General features: G+C 43.9%; 1 protein-coding gene across 1 annotated transcript in view; it reads right to left on the reverse strand.

Annotated features, from left to right (window-relative positions):
• The window catches only part of LOC146821021 (uncharacterized), a 35051-nt gene extending 18565 nt beyond the window's left edge, over positions 1–16486 (reverse strand). The window contains exons 1-4 of the mRNA XM_085609785.1: positions 16002–16486; positions 15859–15914; positions 8045–8106; positions 7286–7344 (exon numbers count right to left, since the gene is read on the reverse strand). The gene's annotated coding sequence lies outside the window, so the exon portion shown is untranslated. The remainder of the gene's footprint in view (positions 1–7285; positions 7345–8044; positions 8107–15858; positions 15915–16001) is intronic.
• Between the last annotated feature and the right edge of the window lie 8332 nt (positions 16487–24818).

Genomic DNA, 24818 nt, shown 5'->3' on the forward strand with positions numbered 1-24818 from the left:
CTACAGAGTATATGCACCATGCTGTCATATGCGCTAAGTTACACGCGCTAAGTTACCTGCGCTAAGTCACACTTGCTAAGCCACATGTGTCAAGTTACACAATGAGAGTACTGTAGAGAGTGGATAAAAGAGAGTGTGAATGAGAATGTGTGCTAAAGAGTGTGTGGCGTGGAGTGTGTTTTGGAGAATGCATGGTGTAAAATGCATGGTGGGGAGTGTGCGCAATTACTGTTGAAAACAGGGATAGGAAAAGGAAATAATTGCAGAAAAAGTTGACAGAGCCTCACGTAAGTAACACCATTGGAGTTGGCAGATTGGTTCTCACCTGCATGCTCACTTTCTCATCATCAGCTATTGTCAACGTTTAGGTTTAAAGTATGAAAAAGCAAGGAAAACAAAGAGGAGAATAAAGAAGAGGCAGTGTGTCTTTTACGTTAAGGAGTAGCGAGAGGAGTAAGAGTAATGTATGTAGTGTACAATTTTAAAGGATAGTGTTGAGGATAAAGGTCAGTAGAGATGTAAGCATTAGCTGTGGTGCATGTTGAGGAGATGTACATAAAAATGTGTGCAACAGGTAGTATGGTAAAGAGTATGTAAAATCATAGTGCATGATAGAGCGTGTGGCAGAGAGCATTTAAGAAGTGCATGCAACAGAGTGCGTGCAACAGAGCGCGTGCAATAGAGCGCGTGCAACAGTGTGCGTGCAAAAGAGTGTTTGTAGAGAAGTAAAGTATATTACTGCTGGAAAAATTGACATAGGCAAAGTCCAAATCCCCTGGTAGTGTCGAGTGTTTGATGTAAGTAACACTATTGAGGTTTGCAAAATACTTTACTTGTATGTTCACTTCTTCATTATTAAAATTCGGCAGCATATAGCTTGAAAGTACCCCAAAATAAGGATCAAAAAGAGGCGAGTCTAACGACCAACAGTAGTCTAAATGTAAGCATTAAGTATGATATATGTAGAGGAGGTGTCTCTAAAAAAGTGCGCTTTAGAGTGTATGCTGTAAAATATAGCATGTTAAAGAGTGCATGTTAAAGATTGTATGGTAAACAGTGCAAAGTCAAGAGTATTTGTAGAGAACTAAACTATATTGCTATCTACTAAATTCAACTGCTTTAACGTAAAAGTTGCCAGCGCCTCATGTTATTAACACCATTCGAGTTTTCCGATTGTTTTGCACGTGCATGCTTACTTCCCCATCAACAGCTAATGCCAAATGTGGTTTTATATTCACTTTTTCACAATGTCACACAGGCATTTACACAAACCTACACATACACACTGCTTCATTCAATCGTCAATTTGAGTACTCCATGCAAACTTTCCATTTTGCTCAGTTCTTTAAAAGCAATAATACATTATTTGATTGTGCACAGCCATCTATGTATTGCTTTTTTTGGCCCGACTCTTTTCTCTCCCCTTTTCCATAGCAAGCTATTGTAGAAGAAGTTTCCCCAAACCTGCCCCACGCTCTTGAGAATCAGGGGTGTCTTTTTTTGCAACTTTTCTCTTTTGGGCAGCCTGACCCATATTTGCTGGTGGGCATGTTTCTTCTATTTTATCTTTGCCCTTTTCCGGCTTATGTTTATGGCTGTGAGGCAAAATCTTCCTGAAGCAGTATGGCAAGCAATGCTCTATGTTTTTTTGCTGTTTTGTTGTTTGCTTGCTTTTTATCTAACTTTTTGTTTCTCGAGCTTAAGCGGTCTGGGTCATTCCGGTGCAGCAGCATGCAGGGAGTGCTTTCCCCAGTAAGTATGGTGCTGTTTGTGGGACTTAGGTAAGGCATATTGTAAGTAACTCTGTTTTTTTTTCTGTTTCGTTACAGGTCTTCAGCAGTGAGGTTCGTTCCAATGCAGCGGCATGCAGGGAGCCTTTTCCTCGGTAAGTATGGTGTTGTTTGCGGGACTTAGGTAAGGCATATTGTATGTTTTGTATCTAACTGTGTTTCTTTGTTTGTTTACAGGGCTTCATCGTTCTGGGGTGCTCCGGTGGAGATGTCTACATGGAGCGCTTTCCCCAAATGTATGGTGCTGTTTGGGCTATGCATCTAGTTAAAAAACCTATCGTTAGCTACGATGTTTAAGAGGTGTGCCTAAAATTGTGTGCAGTAAAGTACGTGTATTGAGAGTACGCGGGAAAGAGGGCGCGGGAAAGAGGGTGCGGGAGAGAGGGCGCGGGAAAGAGGGCGCGGGAAAGAGGGCGCGGGAAAGAGGGCGCATAAATAAATAGTCTATTAATGGTGAAAACACTGAGCTAGCTAAAGAAAAAAGTTGCCCAAAAAGTTGACAGTGCCTTACATAAGTAACACCATTGCATTGTGCAGATTGGTTGTCACGTGCATGCTCACTTTCTCATTATTAGTTATTGGCAACAAATAGGCTGAAAGTGTCAAAAAAGAAGGGGAAAAAAAGTGAGAATAAAGAAGAGACAGTATGTAGTATACATGAAGGAGTAGAGAGAGCAGTAAGAGTAGTGTGTGTAGTGTTTGCCTGATAGTAAAGGATAGGAGGATAATAAAGGTAGTAGTTGTAAGCATTAGCTATGGTGCATGTAGAGGAGATGTGTATTACAATTTGTACAGTAGGTAGTATGTTAAAGCGCATGCCAAAAGATAGCGTGTAGGAAAGTGTGTGGCATACAGTGTGTGGCAAAGAGCCTGTGGTAAAGAGCTGGTAGTACAGAGAGTGCCATAGAGGCTGTAACTAAAGTGCGTGCTACAGAGTATATGCACCATGCTGTCATATGCGCTAAGTTACATGAGCTAAGTTACCTGCGCTAAGTCACACGCGCTAAGCCACATGTGTTAAGTTACACAATGAGAGTACTGTAGAGAGTGGATAAAAGAGAGTGTGAATGAGAATGTGTGCTAAAGAGTGTGTGGTGTGAAGTGTGTTTTGGAGAATGCATGGTGTAAAATGCATGGTGTGGAGTGTGCGCAATTACTGTTGAAAACAGGGATAGGAAAAGGAAAAAATTTCAGAAAAAGTTGACAGAGCCTCACGTAAGTAACACCATTGGAGTTTGCAGATTGGTTCTCACCTGCATGCTCACTTTCTCATCATCAGCTATTGTCAACTTATAGTTTGAAAGTATGAAAAAGCAAGGTAAACAAAGAGGAGATTTAAAAAGAGGCAGTGTGTAGTATATATAAAGGAGTTGCGAGAGGAGTAATTTATGTAGTATACAAATAATAAAGGATAGTAGTGAAGATAAAGGCAGTAGAGATGTAAACATTAGCTGTGGTGCATGTTGAGGGGATGTACATAAAAATGTGTACAAGTAGTATGGTAAAGACTAAGTAAAATGATAGTGCGTGAGAGCATGTAACAGAGTGCACACAACAGAGCGTGCGCAACAGACTGCGTGCAACAGAGCACATGCAACACAATCTCACACGCGCTAAGTTACACGTGCTAATTAACACAATCAGGGTGTATGTAGAGATTGAATGGAAGGGAGCATCAAGGAGAAAGTGGGCAAAAGAGTGCATGTTATAGAATGTGTAACAGAGAACGCATGGTGTAAAGTGGATGAGGAGGAGTGTGTGTGAAAGACTATAGTTAAGCCGGTAATGAAGAGTGTTGCGCAGAAGGAGCATATATATGCACTATGCAAATAACTGACAATGCAGCACTTAATTGCCAAGCAGTGCATGACATTTCTAAACTATAAACTATATGTTCTGAATGAAAAAATCCATTTTATTGCAAAGCGTGATTTCCCAAAAACAATTGCACAGTAATATCTGCATTACTGCGGTTAATACATACATCAAGGGCAATGTTTGTACAGCAAACACTGAAATTAAGTCAACATTGAGGAGCAATGAAATTATTTAGAAAAGGGTACCTAGTCCCGCAAGCGTAAGTTGTGAAACCCCTCCCACCCCCTCCAAAAGGGTAACAAACACCACATAACCAAATGCCACAGCTAGTATAAGGTTAACCCCCCCCCCTTTTGCCCCCCTCATCACACACATGTTTCAGTTGGTTAAATTAGCATAGCAGCCTCACAGAGCTAACTAAGGTAAATACGCGTTTTAGATGGAACATATACGTAAACAATGTGCCTTGAAAGCATATGCAATGAAGGCCAAAAGGAAGATGGTAAATGTATTCAAATGCCAAGCATGGCGAATAGAAATAAAGGCCAATCTATTGAATGCCCGCACCATAACGGCACTTTTAGGCAAAAAGTGAGATACAAAAGTAGACATGCACAACAAAACATTTACCAAAAACGTTTTGCTTCCTGAAACACATTTTGGCAACAAAAGTAAAACAGTTGTAACATATGTAACAAGTCGCAAGTGCATGAAAATTCAAATGCTGCAAAATTTGTATATTAGCATATAATTGTAGATGGCTGGCAACCGTAGCAAGTTTGTAATGCAAGCGATGCTAAAGTATATTATGCAGAGAGTGCTTTACAATGAGTGTACTGTAGAGAGTGGATAAAAGAGTGTGTGAATGAGAATGTGTGCTAAAGAGTGTGTGGTGTGGAGTGTGTTTTGGAGAATGCATGGTGTAAAATGCATGGTGGGGAGTGTCCGCTATTACTGTTGAAAACAGGGATAGGAAAAGGAAAAAATTGCAGAAAAAGTTGACAGAGCCTCACGTAAGTAACACCATTGGAGTTTGCAGATTGGTTCTCACCTGCATGCTCACTTTCTCATCATAAGCTATTGTCAACTTATAGGTCGAACGTATGAAAAAAGCAAGGGAAACAAAGAGGAGTATAAAGAAGAGGCAGAGTGTAGTATACATAAAGGAGTAGCGACAGGAGCAAGAGTAATGTATGCAGTGTACAAATAATAAAGGATAGTAGTGAAGATAAAGGCATTAGAGATGTAAATTAGCTGTGGTGCATGTTGAGGGGATGTACATAAAAATGTGTACAAAAAGTAGTATGCTAAAGAGTATGTGAAATGATAGTGCATGAGAGCGTGTGACAAAGTGCGCGCAACAAAGCGCGCGCAACAGACCGTGTGCAACAGAGCGCGTGCAACAGAGCGCGTGCAACAGAGCGCGTGCAACAGAGCGCGTGCAACAGAGCGCGTGCAACATAATGTCACACGCGCTAAGTTACACGCGCTAAGTTACACGCGCTAAGTTACACGCGCTAAGTTACACGCACTAAGTCACACAATGAGTGTGCTGTAGAGAGTGGATAGAAGAGAGTGAATTCGAATGTGCGCTAAAGACTGTGTGGTGTTGAGTGTGTTTTGGAGAATGCATGATGTAAAATGCATGGTGGCGAGTGTGCGCTATTACTGCTGAAAATAGGAATAGCAAAAGGTAACAATTGTACAAAAAGTTGACAGAGCCTCACGTCAGTAACACCATTTGAGTTAGCAGATTGGTTCTCACCTGCATGCTCACTTTCTCATCATTAGCTATTGTCAACTTATAGTTTGAAAGTATGAAAAAGCATGGGAAACAAAGAGAAGATTAAAGAAGAGACAGTGTGTAGTATACATAAAGGAGTAGCGAGAGGAGTAATTTATGTAGTATACAAATATTAAAGGTTAGTATTGAAGATAAAGGCAGTAGAGATGTAAGCATTAGCTGTGGTTCATGTTGAGGAGATGTACATAAAAATGTGTGCAACAGGTAGTATGGTAAAGAGTATGTAAAATCAGTGCATGAGAGAACGTGTGACAGAGCACGTGCAACAGAGGTCATGCAACATAATCTCGACACGTGCTAAGTTACACGCGCCAAGCTACACGCGCGAAGTCACACAAGCAGTGTATGTAGAGAGTGAATGGAAGGGAGCATTAAGGAGAAAGTGGGCAAAAGAGTGCATGTTATAGAATGTGTTACAGAGAATGCATGGTGTAAACTGGATGAGGAGGAGTATGTGTGAAAGACTATAGTTAAGCCGGTAATAAAGAGTGTTGCACAGTAGGAGCATATATATGCAGTATACCAAAAACTGACAATGCAGCACTTAATTGCCAAGCAGTGCATGACATTTTTAAGCTATAAACCATATGTTCTGAATGAAAAAATGCATTTTTTTTCAACGCGTGATTCCCCAAAAACAATTGCGCAGTAATATCTGCATTACTGCGGGTAATACATACATGAAGGCCAATGTTTGTACAGCAAACACTGAAATTAAGTAACCCTCGAGGAGCAATGAAATAATTTAGAAAAGGATACCTCGTCCCGCTAGCGTACGTTGTGAAACCTCTCCCACCCCCTCCAAAAGTCTAAGAAACATCACATAACAAAATGCCACTGCTAGTATAAGGTTAAACCCCCCCCCTTTTGCCCCCCTCATCACACACTTGTTTCTGTTGGTTAAATTAGCATAGAAGCCTTAGAGATTTAAGTAAGGTAAAGACGCGTTTTAGACGGTACCTATACGTAAACAATGCACCTTGAAAGCATATGCAAAGAATCCCAACCGGAAGATGGTAAATGTATTCAAATGTCAAGCAAAATGAATAGAAATAAAGCCAAATCTATAGAATGCGCGCACCATACCTGCAATCATAGGCCAAAAGTCTGATACAAAAGGAGGCATGCACACCAAAACATTTGACATAAATGTTTCGCATCACGAAACACATTTTGCCAACAAAAGTAAAACAGTTGTAAGACATGTAACGAACAGTAGCAAGCGCATTAAAATTCCAAGGGTGCTAAATTTGTATACTAGCATATAATTGTAGATGACTGGCAACAGTCGCAAATTTGCAATGCAATCGATGTTAAAGTATCTTATGCATAGAGTGTTTCAGTGAGGATGAAATAAACGGCAAACGAAAGCAAAATGTTACCGTAATGAGGCTAGCATTAGTGGTGAAAGCAAAAAGAGCAAGTCAATGTACTGCGTGTGCATTCGTTAAAGTAGGACTAATATGTTTTGCAAGCAGTTCAGTTCTAAGCTAAAAAAAAATGACGGCATCTAAACGTAACGCTTGCAAATTAAAGGCAGCAAGATACCCAACGATGGCGAAGCGGTACCGTAATGTATATAGTAATACCGGCGAAAGCCAAAAACATCAAGGTTATGTGCTGTCTATGTGTGTCCCTTCTAAATTCTGCCCAATATACGCTCGCCAATTATTTTATTGCAAACTTGACAAAAAAGCGCGGCTCGGAATTTTAAAGGCATTAAGATACGAAGCGCACTGTGGTAACTACAAAGCGCCTAACATGTTTTCAAAGGTTAAGATCGCAAAACCACTGCACTTGTCATTAGCAAAACACGACAGAAAACGTTCAGTGAGTTCATTGTAAAAACGGAAATACAATAGAAGTTGCTTACCTTTTAGCAATAGAGATAGTTTTGCTCGTACCGGATGACCCACGAAATGTCTAGAATGTCTGCTCTTCCAGTTTAGGTCAAGGAAAAGAGAAATAAAAGGGAGTTAATTCAAATGTCTTCTCAAATGTAACCATCTATTCGAAAGCAAAATGCATTGTAAGTTGTATTTTAAGTAATAATTGTACGATTCCGGACAACAGAGCAAGTCTGCAATGCAAACCAGGGAAAAGTTTGTAATGCAGTGTGCGCCTCACTAAGTATGCAATACACGCGTACCGTAATGTGTATAGTAATAGCGGCGAACACCCAAAAACAGCAAGATAATGTGGTGTGCGTGCGTGCTCCTTATAAATCCTGTTAAATCTTTCCTAGCAAGTGATTTCGTTTTAAAAGAGTGTAATCGCGGCTTCGCAAATTAAAGGCAGCAAGATACCAAACGATGGCGAGCCGGTACCGTAATGTATATATTAATCGCGGCGAAAGGTAAAACATTAATGTAATGTGGTGTGTGTGCGTGTCCCTTCTAAATTCTGCCCAACATATGCTAGCAAATGTTTTCGTTGCAGCTTTTAAATAAAAGTGCGGCTTTGAAAATTTAAAGGCATTAAGATACTCAGCGGACTTTGCTAACAATTAAAGCGCATAACATGTTTGCAAAGGTTAACATTGGAAATCAACTGCACTTGTCATTAGCAAACCACGATAGAAAACGTTCGATGAGTTTATTTTAAAAAGGGCAATACAATTGAAGTTGCTTACCTTTTAGCAATAGAGATAGTATACTTCGTACCGGATGACCCACGAAATGTCTAGAATGGCTGCTGTTCCAGTTCAGGTCCAGGAAAAGAGAAATGAAGTGTATTTAATTTAAATGATCTAAAAAATGTAAGCATCGATTCGAAAGCAAAAGGCATTGTAAGTTGTATTTTAACTAATAAATATACGATCCCTGACAACAATAGCAAGTCTGAAATGTAAACCATGGGAAAGTCTATTATGCAGAGAGCGCTTCACTAAGTATGCAATACACGGTAAACGATAGCAAATCGATACCGTAATGTATTTATTAATAGCGGCGAACACAAAAAGCATGCAAGGTAATGTGGTGTGTGTGCGTGGCCCTCATAAATTTTGACAAATATTTCTTATCAAGTGATTTTCGTTTTAAAAGTAAGTAATCGCGGCATTGACAATTAAAGGCAGCAAGATACCAAACGATGGCGAAGCGGTCCCGTAATGTATATAGTAATCCCGGCAAAAGCATAAACATTAAGGTTATGTGGTGTGCGTGCCCCTTTTAAATCCTGCCCAATATATGGTAGCAAATTTCCCCGTTGCAGATTGTAAATAAAAGCGCGGTTTAGAAAATTAAAAGGCATCAAGATACTGAGCGGACTTTGCTAACAATAAAAGCGCATAACATGTTTGCAAAGGTTAACATTGTAAAACACCTGCACTTTACATTCGCAAAACATGATAGAAAACGTTCAATGCGTTTATTTAGAAAACGGCAATACAAATAAAGTTGCTTACCTTTTCGCAATAGAGATAGTTTAGCTCGTACTGGATGACCTGGAACCAAGCAATGTTTTTGAACGGCTGCTCTTCGAGTTTAAGTACAGTCAAACCGGGGGGGCGTGGCCGAGCCGAGCTGCAAGATGGCCGCCGTGTAACGGGGCTCTGCCGGCCGGACAACTAATCCGTCAGACAATCCGACCTTTGCCTTGCTCTTTGACCATCAAAATACACGGCGGGAAGTGCCCTGGTGCAGGGGATCCTAGCGGTGCCACTGCGGTTGAAATCGGCCTCGTAGATCCGGAGCTACTCGGCCGGGCTGGCCGAGCGGCTTTTGGGCGCCGAGTTGGGCGGAGTCTTCTCCTACGCGAGGCCCTGGTCGAAGGCCGAGCTCGTGCAGATGCGAGGCGGCTATCGTGGACCCAACTGAGACGTGGTGAGCCCAGCGACTGGCGCCCGAGCGGCTGCGGTGATTGCCGGACGTGCTGAGACCTGGCCCCTGTTGGAGAACTGGTGACTGGAGGAGGCCGAGCTGGCGGACTGAATGACTGGGCCTACCCGGCGTGGCTGCGCCCTGATCCGGTGACTGGGCCGATGGGCCTGCTGGAGTGAGGAGTTGGGAGAAGTAAGCCGTGGTGCCCGCTGGGTGGGCCCGATCCCCGCCTGCAGGAGGTGATATCCGGCTACAGGTACCTGCCGACGACCTGCTCTAACCATCGTGTGCCTGCAGGCCGGGGAGACACTGCGCTGGAGAGGCCTACTGGGCGAGTGGCCGGTTAGGCCGCCATTGTTACCCGACTAACGCAGACCCGCGCCCTGAATGGGACGAATGCTGGCCTGGTCTTCCCTACTTGGCGGAGTTCCTCGTGCGGAGGGGGTTCCTGGTGGCCTGCTTGTTGCTTGATACCCCTCACCGCCATTGTTGATAGGTGGCGGACACTCGGGGGTGAACCATGGGGAAATCGGACGCCAAGCAGAGGAAGCTCCCCTTCGAGAAACAGCCTTCCCGCGGCACCGATGCGGTGCCGGAGTAGCAGACGGTGGTCCCTGAAACACAGTTGGACCCAACACCGGACGATGATGTCAAAAGTATGTTCCGTGACCTTAAGGGCTGCCTTAAGGAAATTGACGGAAAACTCGACTCCATGGCCCAGCGGCTGGATGGCATGTCGCACAGGGTCGACAAACATGAGGAGCGTATCACGGCGATGGAAGCGAGAATCGCGGACTGCGAGGAGGGCCACGGAGACACCCAGGAGAAGTTGCTCCGAATGGACAAGGTCCTGGAGGTGATACGTGGGCGCAACGAAGATTTGGAAGCTCGCTCCCGCCGAAATAATGTACGAATTATTGGGGTTGCCGAATCCACTAACATTGGCAATATGGAACTATTTGTTGAAGGACTGTTCCGTGAACTTTTTGGAGAGGGACTGTCGGCCATGTTCTTGGTTGAACGCGCACATCGCACGCTGGGGCCACGACCGGTGCCGGGGGCTCCGCTGCGGCCAATCCTGGCCCGGGTTCTTAACTACCGGGACAGAGATACCATCCTGCGGTTGGCACGTGAAAAGGGGGCACTAACTTTTCAAAACATGGCTATCTCCTTGTTTCCGGATTTTACACAGGCTGTGCAGGCCGCCCGGCGCGAATTCATACCGGCCAAGAAAATCTTCCAGAAGGTGGGGACTAAGTATGCAATGCTGTACCCGGCCAGGCTGCGGATCCATCATAAAGGGAAGCCCATGGTATTCACTACGGCGGCAGACGCGATCAAGTTTGCGAGACAGACGGAACGTTCGCAACGTGAGAAGAGAGATGACCATGAGAATCCGCCGATGGGACAGCTAAGTGACATTGAATAACATGATACAAAGACACGCGCGCCCTCTGCCCAACACTGAGTGTTCCTGAGACCTACAAGGGGTGATGGGTCCGCCCCTGAGACTGGGCTGTTCATGCACGATTAACGCTACTGGCACCGTGCGGAAACCTGTGATGAGAAGCATGCAGGGACTTCCAGGCTGTACCTTGAGATACTGATTCAAATGCTAGGCGGAAATGTCCGGCCACCCGGTCGTTGATAGACTGGGGAGTGAGCCGGTGACCCCACGCCCCTGTGGGATGATTCCCGAGACACTATTGAACGACAATTCCAGTTGGGGGGGGTGGTGGGGGGGATGCTATCTCAACCTGATTGGGGGGTTGGAGTGGGTGGGGGGGGGTTGGGGTTATTGTTGGTTGGTTCTACATCACTACACTTTCTGGCTACACCACTACATGACGATGCGGTCCAGACACGGGCAGACTTATTGTGGTTGCGGACTCATAAGACGGGAGGGCGGGGTACCTGCGGGTGGGCCCTTCTTCTGGGTCCCTCGGTGACCACACGCCTCCAAGAGAAATGCACGCACAGGCCGCCCTGACCGCATTGCGCTGCCTTACCTGGAATATCCGTGGTCTTAACGATCACCGCAAAATACGCTTGACCCATGCACATTTGACGCGACACCACATCGATATATGTTTCCTACAGGAAACCCACTTGACTCGTGCCGCCGGGGACAAGCTCAGACATGCACGATGGGGAGAGGTACACACATCGGGTTGCTCCAACTACTCCCGTGGAGTGGCCATTCTTATCCGTAAAGGCCTTCCCTGGCAGACGTTCAAGGTGCAAGCTGATTCGGATGGGCGATACATCATATTACTCGGACAGCTCTTTCATATGCCGATCACTTTGATTAATGTGTATGGCCCCAACTCTGATGACCCTGTTTTTTTCCGGAATGTCTGGCACCTGGCGCAATCCCTGGGTGGGGGTGCTTGCTTGTGGGGTGGAGATTTCAATGCTGTACTTTCACTGGAGCTGGATAGGGAGGGGGTGGCACGCACACATCATCCGCTAGCGGCTGGCCTCATCCGTGGCATTATGACAGATTACACTCTATTAGACACATGGCGCGTGCTGCACCCCGCGGTTCGAGAAGGCACCTGCTTCACCCCGCACAGAGGTGCCTGGTCCCGCTTGGACTACTGGCTATTAACCCCGCAGGTGCATGCATGGGTCTCCGCAGTCACTCACGGGGCACGCACCCTCTCTGATCATTCTCCTGTCGAACTAACTCTGAATGTCCCCAAACCATACATCACACCCTTCACGTGGCGGCTACCACCACATGCCCTGACAGATCAGGTGTTTCGGGAAGAGATTCATCAGCAAATACTTGACTATTTTGAGCTGAATGAGGGATCTGTCGCTTCCCTAGGCACGCTGTGGGATGCCTTTAAAGTGGTGATAAGAGGCCACTGCATAGCGGGGCAGGCCAGGGTCCTAAAGACTATCAGGTGTTCGCTAGGCAAATTAGAGGATCGCCTGCATTCCTTAGAAGTGCAATACTGCTCGGACCCCTCGACGGCCACTTTGGCCGAAACTCGCACAACGCTCACTGAATATCAGGAGGAGGCTGACAGGGAACTTAAGTTCCTGACTAAGCATGCTGTGGCCCGTAGATATGGCGAGGGGGATCGCCCGGGTAGAACGCTCGCCCTGCTCCTGCGCGCTCAAAGACCATCTCCCTTCATTTCCTCAGTGATGACACAGGGAGGGGACACCGTATGCACTCCCCCTGAAATCCTGGATACATTTCGGACCTTCTACAAAGACCTCTACAGGTCGCGGGTGGCCCGCACGCCGGTGGAACTTGCTGAATATTTGGATACTGTACAGCTGATCTGGTTCAATGCGCATCAGCAAGGCTATTTCGATCGGCCTTTTGAGGCTGATGATGTGCGGGAGGCCATAGGCTCATTGGCGGCCGGAAAGGCGCCGGGCCCGGATGGACTGCCGGCGCAGTTCTACAAGGAGTACGCAGATCTCCTGGTCCCCCGGCTGTTGGCGATGTATGCGGAGGCGTTCGAGTCGGGTGTGCTCCCTGGGTCGCTTAGAGAGGCTGTCATCATCACCCTCCTGAAACCGGACAAGGATAGCCAACAATGCGACTCCTACCGGCCACTGTCATTAATTAACACTGACGCAAAGATTTTTGCGAAAATGCTGGCCACTCGGCTACAGCCGGTGCTGCCCATCATGATCCGTCCGGACCAGTCTGGCTTTGTGCCGGGCAGATCGACCTCTCACAACCTCCGTACCCTCTTTGGGGTACTACACTATTTGGCCCCACATGTTAAGGCTGCGGCGGTGCTATTGGACGCCACCAAAGCGTTCGACTCCCTGGAATGGGGGTTCCTGTTTCCGCTGCTGCAGCGCATGGGTGTGAGTGCAGCCTTCATTAGCTACATTAGACTGCTTTATACTGGCATCACTGCTAGGGTGAGAGTTAACGGGCTCGTCTCGGCACCCTTTGCAATTCAGAGGGGTACCAGGCAGGGATGTCCCCTATCGCCTCTGCTTTTTGCTATCGCCACGGAGCCTCTGGCTGCTCGCATCAGGCAGCATCACGCGGCTAGGGGCATTGGGTTCTCGTCGAGGGCATTGACGATATCACTATATGCTGATGATATCACGTTATATGTCACTGATCCTCAGACGAACCTCTCCCCTCTGACGGGAGAACTGATGCATTATGGTCAATTATCGGGGGTGAATATAAATTGGGAGAAGTCGGTAATTATGCCCCTGACGTCCGGGACTCCCCGCTTTACTCCGGATTGCCCGCTGAAATGGGCCACTGGCCCGGTGCGATACTTGGGGATTTGGATTAGCACGGATAAACAGCAAATATGGACGGAGAATTATGGACGGGTGATGAATTGGGTGGAGGAGAGGGTCGACCGCTGGAAGCACTTGCCCCTATCGCTGGCTGGCAGAATTGCGGTGGCCAAAATGGTGATCCTGCCCAAACTCCTCTACCTGTTTGGGAACATTCCTCTGCCCCTGACTGCACATTTTTTGCGGCGGCTACGCTCGCAGATGGTGGAGCTTGCCTGGGGGGGTAAGCAACCGAGGGTGGCATGGGAGACCCTGACTCTCCCACAGCGACAGGGAGGCCTGGCAGCGCTGGACTTCTCCTTATATGCTTACTGTGCACAGGCACAATTCCTGCATTACTGGGCGCATCCCACACCGTTTCAACCACATGTGGCGATAGAGACGGACAGAGTAGCACCGCTGCCGCTGAATGTGGCACTTTACGTGCCACACACCCGGAGATGCGCGGACATAGACCCGGTACACGCACTCAGGTGGGCATGGGATGGGCTGTGGCGGCGGGCCGGACTTGACCTTCTTTATTCACCTTCTGTGCCCCTGCGCGGGAATCCGATGTGGCCGCCGCTGCGCAGCATGCAGACCGGGGAGCGCGCTGAAGAGCTGGGTCTCCGCACTGGGGGCGATTTGTTTCCGGGAGACACCTTCCTAACTCCGGAGCAGATGTGTAATGCAGAGGCCCCGACGATGCTGGACACGCTTCTTTACTATCAGCTCCGTCACTCGTGCCGGAGGTTGTCTCCTGCGTTCCCGGCGCCGCCGCCGGCCCTGCTTGCCTTGGAAAATGTACTAGCTGTGGAGTCCGGGCGCAAACTTATATCCCGCTTGTATGTGCAAATGCAGACTTGTCACCCCGTGGTTCTTCCTGCGGCGCGGGGCATGTGGGAGGCGGAGTTGGGTACGGATATTTCGGAACAACATTGGGACTTGTGCTGTAAGACTCTTGAGATTTTGTCCCCAAACTACAGGCTGCGCCTGATCCACTTCAAATATATACACATGACCTACCGTACCCCTAGTCGACTGCACCGAATGGGTTTAAGGGACACGGATGAATGTTGGCGCTGCTACACTCATGGCGCCACCTTTTTGCATATGGCATGGAACTGCCCTACATTGTCGTCATTCTGGGAAAGGGTAGTAGAGATTATATGCGAACTCACTGGCCTACAGATCCCGTGCACCCCGCAGGTTGCGCTGCTTGGTATTTTGCACATGATTAAGCCCAAACACCGCAAGCTGCCAGCGATGCTATTGTTACTAGCTAGAAGACAAGTTGCGATGCACTGGGGAGTTGCTACGTCACCTAGCATTCGAGCGTGGGTCACGAGCGCAGTCTATTGTCAGACACAACTTGCCCTGTACTGGGAGCTTATGCCGCTGCGTTCCCGACCTAAGGACATTTGGGGGCCTTTCACACAATGGTTGGAGCAAGCTACACTGCAGGCGCTGTGACTCGATACTATTCCCTAAGGCGGACGCAAGATGGGGATGACCGTACTTCTCAGGGGGACTATTTTGGGTGCTGAACTGGTTTGCGATGCCGCATGCGGGCGGGATGGGAAGATCGGCTCCTGTATGCCACGCACTTGATAGTGTAGCACTGAGTTCGTGTGATGGCACCCAAATTGTGATGAGCTGCTCGATGTGGAGGCGTATCGTCATTGCTTGTCATATGTACACAATAGTGAGTGATGTTGTTTTAAGTTTGTTTTTGAAAACTGCAAATAAAAAGAATTTTAAAAAAAAGTACAGTCAAACCGGAGGAAAGGGGAGTTACTTTAAATGAATAACAATAGAGAAGTAACACTTGTTTACGAACAGCACGCGTGTGAAATCTTGTTGTCTAGCCGTATACTAATGTTTGGGTGGGGGTCTTCCTTGGAAGGATGAAAGGAATGTCTGCTTGAGAGTGTGTGCTATCGTTAGTGAGGAGGTGTCAATTCCTGGCGAATTGAATGTGAAAGCATGCATGGGACAGATAGCGATGCAGCAAAAGGAAACGCGGCTCCAACCTGTCTGACCGCGTTCAAAGTTTTTTTGAAAGGGAATTCACCGCAAATGCGCTGTAAAGCTAAAACCTCCTTCACGAATACAAAACATTCTAAATACAGGCAAATAACGAAAATAAGTAAACAAACTTACCTTTAGATGCCTTACCTTAGACCCGCAAAAAGATTAATACCTACAGAGTAAAGCTCCTAAAGCACGATGCTGGCCGGGATCGTCAGGCCCGCGGAAGTCCATGTAAAAACCCCCAAAAAAATGTCTAAGTGAAATACGATTGAGACAAGATGTCTTATTAAAGAGCCGCAAACACCAGCATACATACCGGCTGAAGTAATCTTTGCATGACGCTTCCCAAGGACGGATCGGACCGGGGAATCCCTATTAAAAAAACAGTAAAAATACAAGCGTTAGATAAGGGACAGACAAGATGCTTTACTACAGAGCCGGCAAACGCATTATACATACCCATGGAAAGCAGTGCAAGCACGTTGCTTCCCGGGAATGGGCCAGAGAGTGGCATACCTGCCAAAAAAACCGAAAGAAATGTAGTTCTGTAACAGAATGAGGTAATGCCTAGAAAAGGTGAAAAAACTTCAAGTGACCTGTTTATAACTGCGTAGCACCTACCATGCGATCTGCAAAAGACTGTCACTCTCCCCCAATAGCAGATTCTGTTAAAAAACGTGCCCTTACGATAACTCCCAAACATTACAATCACAGCAAACGAAATTTTACATTGAACATATTACGTTTCAAATAATTCAACTTACCTGTCTGTAGCTGCGTCCGCCTACCGTGAGATCTAGAAAAGGGTGACACTCCCACAACAGCAGATTCAACCCAAAAACGTGCCCCACCCTCACGTACGCAAATATTGAATTGCACACAATACACGTGACTGTACTTCCGTTACAAATTCTGTATTCCAATGAAATAAACCGTCTAACATACAACCATAAAAAATTGAAAACATCTCAAAAAATTACAGCATCGATAACTCTCCAACATTATAATTACCGTCAAAGTAATTTTAGAATGAACCTAAAAAGGTATAAAAGATTCGCACTTACCTGTCTGTAGCTGCGTCACTCCTACCGTTCGATCTGGAAAAGGATGACACACTCCCAATACAGCAGATTCATCAAAAAAACGTGCCCCACCCTGACGTAATCACATATTGAATAACACACAATACACGTGACAGTACTTTCGTCACAAAGCCTGTATTACAATCAAATAAACGTTCTAACATCCAGCAATAAATAAGAATAAACTTAGAATAAAAATACATCAGCAATAACTCACAAACATTCTAATCACAGTAAAAGTAATTTCCAAGAGAACATAACAGGTATAAAAGATTCGCACTTACCTGTCTGTAGCTGTGTCACGCCTACCGTCCGATCGGGAAAAGGCTGACACACTCCCAAAACAGCAGATTCATCAAAAAAACGTGCCCCACCCTGACGTAATCACATATTGAATCAAACACAATACACGTGACAGCACTTTCGTCACTAAACCTGTATGACAATTAAATAAATAGTGTAACATCCAGCAATAAATACGAAAAACCTTTGAACCAAAATACATAATCAATCACACAAACACTATAATCACATTAAAAATAATTCAAAATAGAACATAACAGGTATAAAAGATTCGCACTTACCTGTCTGTAGCTGCGTCACGCCTACCGTCCGATTGGGAAAAGGATGACACACTCCCAATACAGCACATTCATCAAAAAAACGTGCACCACCCTGACGTAATCACATATTGAATCAAACACAATACACGTGACAGTACTTTCGTCACAAAACCTGTATCACAATCAACTAAACAGTCTAACACCCAGCAATAAATAAGATAACCTTGTATTACAAATACATCACCAATAACTCAAACATTATAATCACATTAAAAATGATTTCAAATAGAACATAACAGGTATAAAAGATTCGCACTTACCTGTCTGTAGCTGCGTCACGCCTACCGTCCGATCTAGAAAAGGATGACACACTCCCAATACAGCAGATTCATCAAAAAAACGTGCCCCACCCTGACGTACTCACATATTGAATCAAACACAATACACGTGACAGTACTTTCGTCACAAAACCTGTATCACAATCAACTAAACAGTCTAACACCCAGCAATAAATAAGATAACCTTGTATTCCAAATACATCATCAATAACTCAAACATTATAATCACATTAAAAATACTTTCAAATAAAACATAACAGGTATAAAAGATTCGCACTTACCTGCCTGTAGCTGCGTCACTCCTACCGTTCCATCTTGAAAAGGATGACACACTCCCCCAACAGCAGATTCATCAAAAAAACGTGCCCCACCCTGACGTAATCACATATTGAATAACACACAATACACATGACAGTACTTTCGTCACAAAGCCTGTATTACAATCAAATAAACGTTCTAACATCCAGCAATAAATAAGAATAAACTTAGAATAAAAATACATCAGCAATAACTCACAAACATTCTAATCACAGTAAAAGTAATTTCCAAGAGAACATAACAGGTATAAAAGATTTGCACTTACCTGTCTGTAGCTGCGTCACGCCTACCGTCCGATCTAGAAAAGGATGGCACACTCCCAATACAGCACATTCATCAAAAAAACGTGCCCCACCCTGACGTAATCACATATTGAATCAAACACAATACACGTGACAGTACTTTCGTCACAAAACCTGTATCACAATCAACTAAACAGTCTAACACCCAGCAATAAATAAGATAACCTTGTATTACAAATACATCATCAATAACTCAAAAACATTATAATGACATTAAATATACTTTCAAATAAAACATAACAGGTATAAACGATTCGCACTTACCTGTCTGTAGCTGCGTCACGCCTACCGTCCGATCTGGAAATGGATGAGACACTCCCAGTACGGCAGATTCATCAAAAAAACGCGCCCCACCCTGACGTAATCACATATTGAATAACGCACAATACACGTGACAGTACTTTCGTCACAAAATCTGTCTTACCATCAAATAAACAGTCTAACACCCAGCGAAAAATAAGAAAACCTTGTATTACAAATACATCATCAATAACTCAAAAACATTATAATCACATTAAAAATACTTTCAAATAAAACATAACAGGTATAAACGATTCACACTTACCTGTCTGTAGCTGCGTCACGCCTACCGTCCGATCTGGAAAAGGATGACACACTCCCAAAACAGCAGATTCATCAAAAAAACGTGCCCCACCCTGACGTACTCACATATTGAATCAAACACAATACACGTGACAGTACTTTCGTCACAAAACCTGTATCACAATCAACTAAACAGTCTAACACCCAGCAATAAATAAGATAACCTTGTATTACAAATACATCATCAATAACTCAAACATTATAATCACATTAAAAATACATTCAAATAAAACATAACAGGTATAAACGATTCACACTTACCTGTCTGTAGCTGCGTCACGCCTACCGTCCGATCTGGAAAAGGATGACACACTCTCAAAACAGCAGATTCATTAAAAAACGTGCCCCACCCTGACGTAATCACATATTGAATAACACACAATACACGTGACAGTACTTTCGTCACAAAACCTGTATCACAATCAACTAAACAGTCTAACACCCAGCAATAAATAAGATAACCTTGTATTACAAATACATCATCAATAACTCAAAAACATTATAATCACATTAAAAATACTTTCAAATAAAACATAACAGGTCTAAACGATTCACACTTACCTGTCTGTAGCTGCGTCACGCCTACCGTCCGATCTGGAAAAGGATGACGCACTCCCAAAAAATCTGTTTCATCAAAAAAACGTGCCCCACCCTGACGTAATCACATATTGAATAACACACAATACACGTGACAGTACTTTCGTCACAAAATCTGTCTTTTAATCAAATAAACAGTCTAACATCCAGCAATAAATAAGAAAACCTTGTATTACAAATACATCATCAATAACTCAAAAACATTATAATCACATTAAAAATACTTTCAAATAAAACATAACAGGTATAAACGATTCACACTTACCTGTCTGTAGCTGCGTCACGCCTACCGTCCGATCTGGAAAAGGATGAGACACTCCCCAAACAGCAGATTCATCCCCAAAACGTGCCCCACCCTGACGTAATCACATATTGAATAACACACAATACACGTGACAGTACTTTCTTTACAAAACACCTGTATTACTATAAAATAAACAGACTAAAAATTAATCCTTGCTAATAAGACCTGTAAGTTACCTTGAGACGAGACTAAAGAACAGTAAATGTATACAAACCATTCACTTACCTGTTTGTAGCTCTCTTCCGCCCAATGTAGCATCTGAAAATCAAATTACAGTCAACAATCGCAGATTCTCAAGAAACCGTGTGACGAAAAGAGACATAACAGCCAAGTAGAAAACAATCATCAGCATATTATTTTTACCTCCTAATTACTCGCCAAGTTCTACTTTAAATGTATAAAATATATACACTTACCTGTTTGTAGCTTTGTTCCACCTGCCGTAGCGCCGTGAAAACAATGAACAGTCAACATCTGCAGATTCGCAACAAACCATGGCCCAACCCCCCTAAAAATACACAACACTTTCGACACCCAAAAACCCTATTGCTATACTACAAAAATCCATAACAAACAAAACTACTTAAAAATAAATCGTCTAACACTACACCCAAAAGTAATTAAATGAAATTATGTAAAATGGCGTACTATTACCTAATAGCCGAAGTTACGCCGCTGCACCGGAACGACCGTACAAAAATGGACACATAACAAAGAATTAGATATTACGCATAGACATATTATATTTACCTACCAATAACTCTGAAAGTCCAACTTTAAACGTATAAGAAAAATGCACTTACCTGTTTCTAGCTGTCTTCCGCCTACCGTAGCATCGGGAAAACAATGAACAGTCAACATCTGCAGATTCACAACAAACCGTGGTCCAACCCCACGAAAAATACCCATCACTTCCGACGCCAAAAACCCCTATTGCTATCCTACTAAATCCATAACAAAGAAAACAACATAAAGATAAAACGTCTAACACTACACCAATAATTTAATGAAATGATGAAAAATGGCGTGCTTTTACCTATTCGCTGAAGTTACGCCGCTGCACCGGAACGACCCTACAAAAACAGACACATAAAGAATGAGATATAAATCATAACATATTATATTTACCTCCCACTAACTCTCAAAGTCTATCTTTAAACGTATATTAAAAATTCACTTACCTGTTTGTAGCTCTCTTGCGCCTACCGTTGCATCGTGAAAACAATGAACAGTCAACATCCGCAGATTCACAACAAACCCTGGCCCAACCCCAGTAATAATACACAACACTTCCGACGCCAAAAACCCCTATTGCTATACAACCAAATATATAACAAACAAAACTACCTATAGATAAAACGTCTAACACTACACAAATAAATCTTGAAATGAAATGTTGAAAAATGGCGTACTCTTACCTAATCGCCGAAGATACACCGCTGCAACGCAACGACCCAGACCGCTGAAGCCCTGTAAATAAACAGAAAACAAAACCTAATTACTTCAAAAACATACAATATGCCTTACCTAACTCCCGCAACCCCCACCATACTTACCGACTAAAGCGTTCCCTGCAGCCGCTGCACCGGTACGAACCTCCTAAGACAGAGACATAGCAGACACTTAAAAAACAATCACAAACATATTTTATTTCCCTCCTAACTACTCTCCAAGTTCAACTTTAAACGTATAAAATATATACACTTACCTGTTTGTCGCTTTCTTCCACCTGCCGTTGCGCCGTGAAAACAATGAACAGTCAACATCTGCAGATTCGCAACAAACCCTGGCCCAACCCCCCTAAAAATAAACACTTTCGACCACCAAAAACCCTCTTGTTATACTACAAAATCCATAACAAACAAAACAACTTAAAAATAAAACGTCTAACAGTACACAAAAAAATAATTTAATGAAATGATGTAAAATGGCGTACTCTTACCTAATAGCCGAAGTTACGCCGCTGCACCGGAACGACCTTTCAAAAATGGACACATAACAAAGAATTAGATATTACGCATAGACATATTATATTTACCTACCAATAACTCGCCAAGTCTAACTTTAAACGTATAAGAAAAATGCACTTACCTGTTTCTAGCTGTCTTCCGCCTACCGTAGCATCGGGAAAACAATGAACAGTCAACATCCGCAGATTCACAACAAACCGTGGCCCAACCCCACGAAAAATACCCAACACTTCCGACGCCAAAAACCCCTATTGCTATACTACTAAATCCATAACAAAGAAAACGACAAAGATAAAACGTCTAACACTACACCAAAAACTAATTTAATAAAATGATGAAAAATGGCGTACTCTTACCTAATAGCCGAAGTTACGCCGCTGCACCGGAACGACCCTACAAAAACAGACACATAACCAAGAATTAGATATAAAACATAACATATTATTTTTACCTCCCACTAACTCTCAAAGTCTAACTTTAAACGCATAATAAAAATTCACTTACCTGTTTCTACCTCTCTTCCGCCTACCGTTGCATCGTGAAAACAATGAACAGTCAACATCCGCAGATTCACAACAAACCCTGGCCCAACCCCAGTAAAAATACACAACACTTCCGACGCCAAAAACCCCTATTGCTATACAACCAAATCCATAACAAACAAAGCTACCTAAAGATAAAACGTCTAACAGTACCCCAAAAAATCTTGAAATGAAATGATGAAAAATGGCGTACTCTTACCTAATCGCCGAAGATACACCGCTGCAACGCAACGACCCAGACAGCTGAAGCCCTGTAAATAAACAGAAAACAAAACCTAATTACTTCAAAAACATACAATATGCTTTACCTAACTCCCGCAACCCCCACCATACTTACCGACTAAAGCGCTCCCTGCAGCCGCTGCACCGGTACGAACCTCCTAAAACAGAAACATAACAGACACTTAAAAAACAATCACAAACATTTTTTATTTCCCTCCTAATTACTCTCCAAGTGCAACTTTACACGTATAAAATATATCCACTTACCTGTTTGTCGCTTTCTTCCACCTGCCGTTGCGCCGTGAAAACAATGAAGAGTCAACATCTGCAGATTCGCAACAAACCCTGGGCCAACCACCCTAAAAATAAACACTTTCGACCACCAAAAACCCTCTTGTTATACTACAAAATCCATAACAAACAAAACAACTTAAAAATAAAACGTCTAACAGTACACAAAAAAATAATTTAATGGAATGATGTAAAATGGCGTACTCTTACCTAATAGCCGAAGTTACGCCGCTGCACCGGAACGACCATTCAAAAATGGACACATAACAAAGAATTAGATATTACGCATAGACATATGATATTTACCTACCAATAACTCGCCAAGTCTAACTTTAAACGTATAAGAAAAATGCACTTACCTGTTTCTAGCTGTCTTCCGCCTACCGTAGCATCGGGAAAACAATGAACAGTCAACATCCGCAGATTCCCAACAAACCGTGGCCCAACCCCACGAAAAATACCCAACACTTCCGACGCCAAAAACCCCTATTGCTATACTACTAAATCCATAACAAAGAAAACGACATAAAGATAAAACGCCTAACACTACACCAAAAACTAATTTAATAAAATGATGTAAAATGGCGTACTCTTATCTAATAGCCGAAGTTACGCCGCTGCACCGGAATGACCCTACAAAAACAGACACATAACCAAGAATTAGATAAAAAACATAACATATTATATTTACCTCCCAATAACTCTCAAAGTCTAACTTTAAACGTATAATAAAAATTCGCTTACCTGTTTCTAGCTCTCTTGCGCCTACCGTTGCATCGTGAAAACAATGAACAGTCAACATCCGCAGATTCACAACAAACCCTGGCCCAACCCCAGTAAAAATACACAACACTTCCGACGCCAAAAACCCCTATTGCTACACAACCAAATCCATAACAAACAAAACTACCTAAAGATAAAACGTCTAACAGTACCCCAAAAAAATCTTGAAATGAAATGATGAAAAATGGCATACTCTTACCTAATCGCCGAAGATACACCGCTGCAACGCAACGACCCAGACCGCTGAAGCCCTGTAAATAAACAGAAAACAAAACCTAATTACTTCAAAAACATACAATATGCCTTACCTAACTCCCGCAACCCCCACCATACTTACCGACTAAAGCGCTCCCTGCAGCCGCTGCATCGGTACGAACCTCCTAAAACAGAGACATAACAGACACTTAAAAAACAATCACAAACATATTTTATTTCCCTCCTAATTACTCTCCAAGTTCAACTTTAAACGTATAAAATATATACACTTACCTGTTTGTAGCTCGCCTCCGCCTACCGTAGCGTCGTGAAAACAATGAACATTCAACATCCGCAGATTCGCAACAAACCCTGGCCCAACCCAGTAAAAATACCCAACACTTCCGACGCTAAAAACCCCTATTGCTATACTAATAAATCCATAACAAATCAAACGACCTAAAGCTAAAACGTCTAACACTAAAAAAAAAAAAAGCAATGAAATGATGAAAAACGGCGTTCTCTTACCTAATCGCCGAAGGTACGCCGCTGCGCCGGAACGACCCACACTGCTGAAGACCTGTAAGGAAACTGGAAAAAAACACAGTTACTTACAAAAGCTACAATATACATTACCAAAGTCCCGCAAACACCACCATACTTACCGAGGAATGCGCTCCCTGCAGCCACTGCACCGGAACGACCCACACTGCTGAAGACCTGTAAGGAAACAGAAAAAAAACACAGTTACTTACAACACATACAATATACATTACCAAAGTCCCGCAAACACCACCATACTTACCGAGGAAAGCGCTCCCTGCAGCCGCTGCACCGGAACGACCCACACTGCTGAAGACCTGTAACAAAAAGGTCAAACAGTTACTTCCCAAACATAAAGGATGCCTTTACCAACCCACCCCCCCAAAAAAAGATCACTTACCACACAGCTCCAGGAATCCTTCGCCTCACAGCAACCGACACAAAATGACCTTCCAAACAGGGAAAACAAAAAAAAAAAAAACACGCCCAGCATCGGAAAAAGGGGACAGCCGGCACGATTGAGACTTCTTGGAAAAACCACGCCCCCCGATCCGGAAAGGACGGGGCATAATCGGAGTGACTGACCTCTTCTCCAGTGGCTGGCCAGCATTTAAGAGGCCAGC

The sequence above is a fragment of the Triturus cristatus genome, chromosome 6 (assembly GCF_964204655.1).
Source record: "Triturus cristatus chromosome 6, aTriCri1.1, whole genome shotgun sequence".
Classification (NCBI taxonomy): Eukaryota; Metazoa; Chordata; class Amphibia; order Caudata; family Salamandridae; genus Triturus; species Triturus cristatus.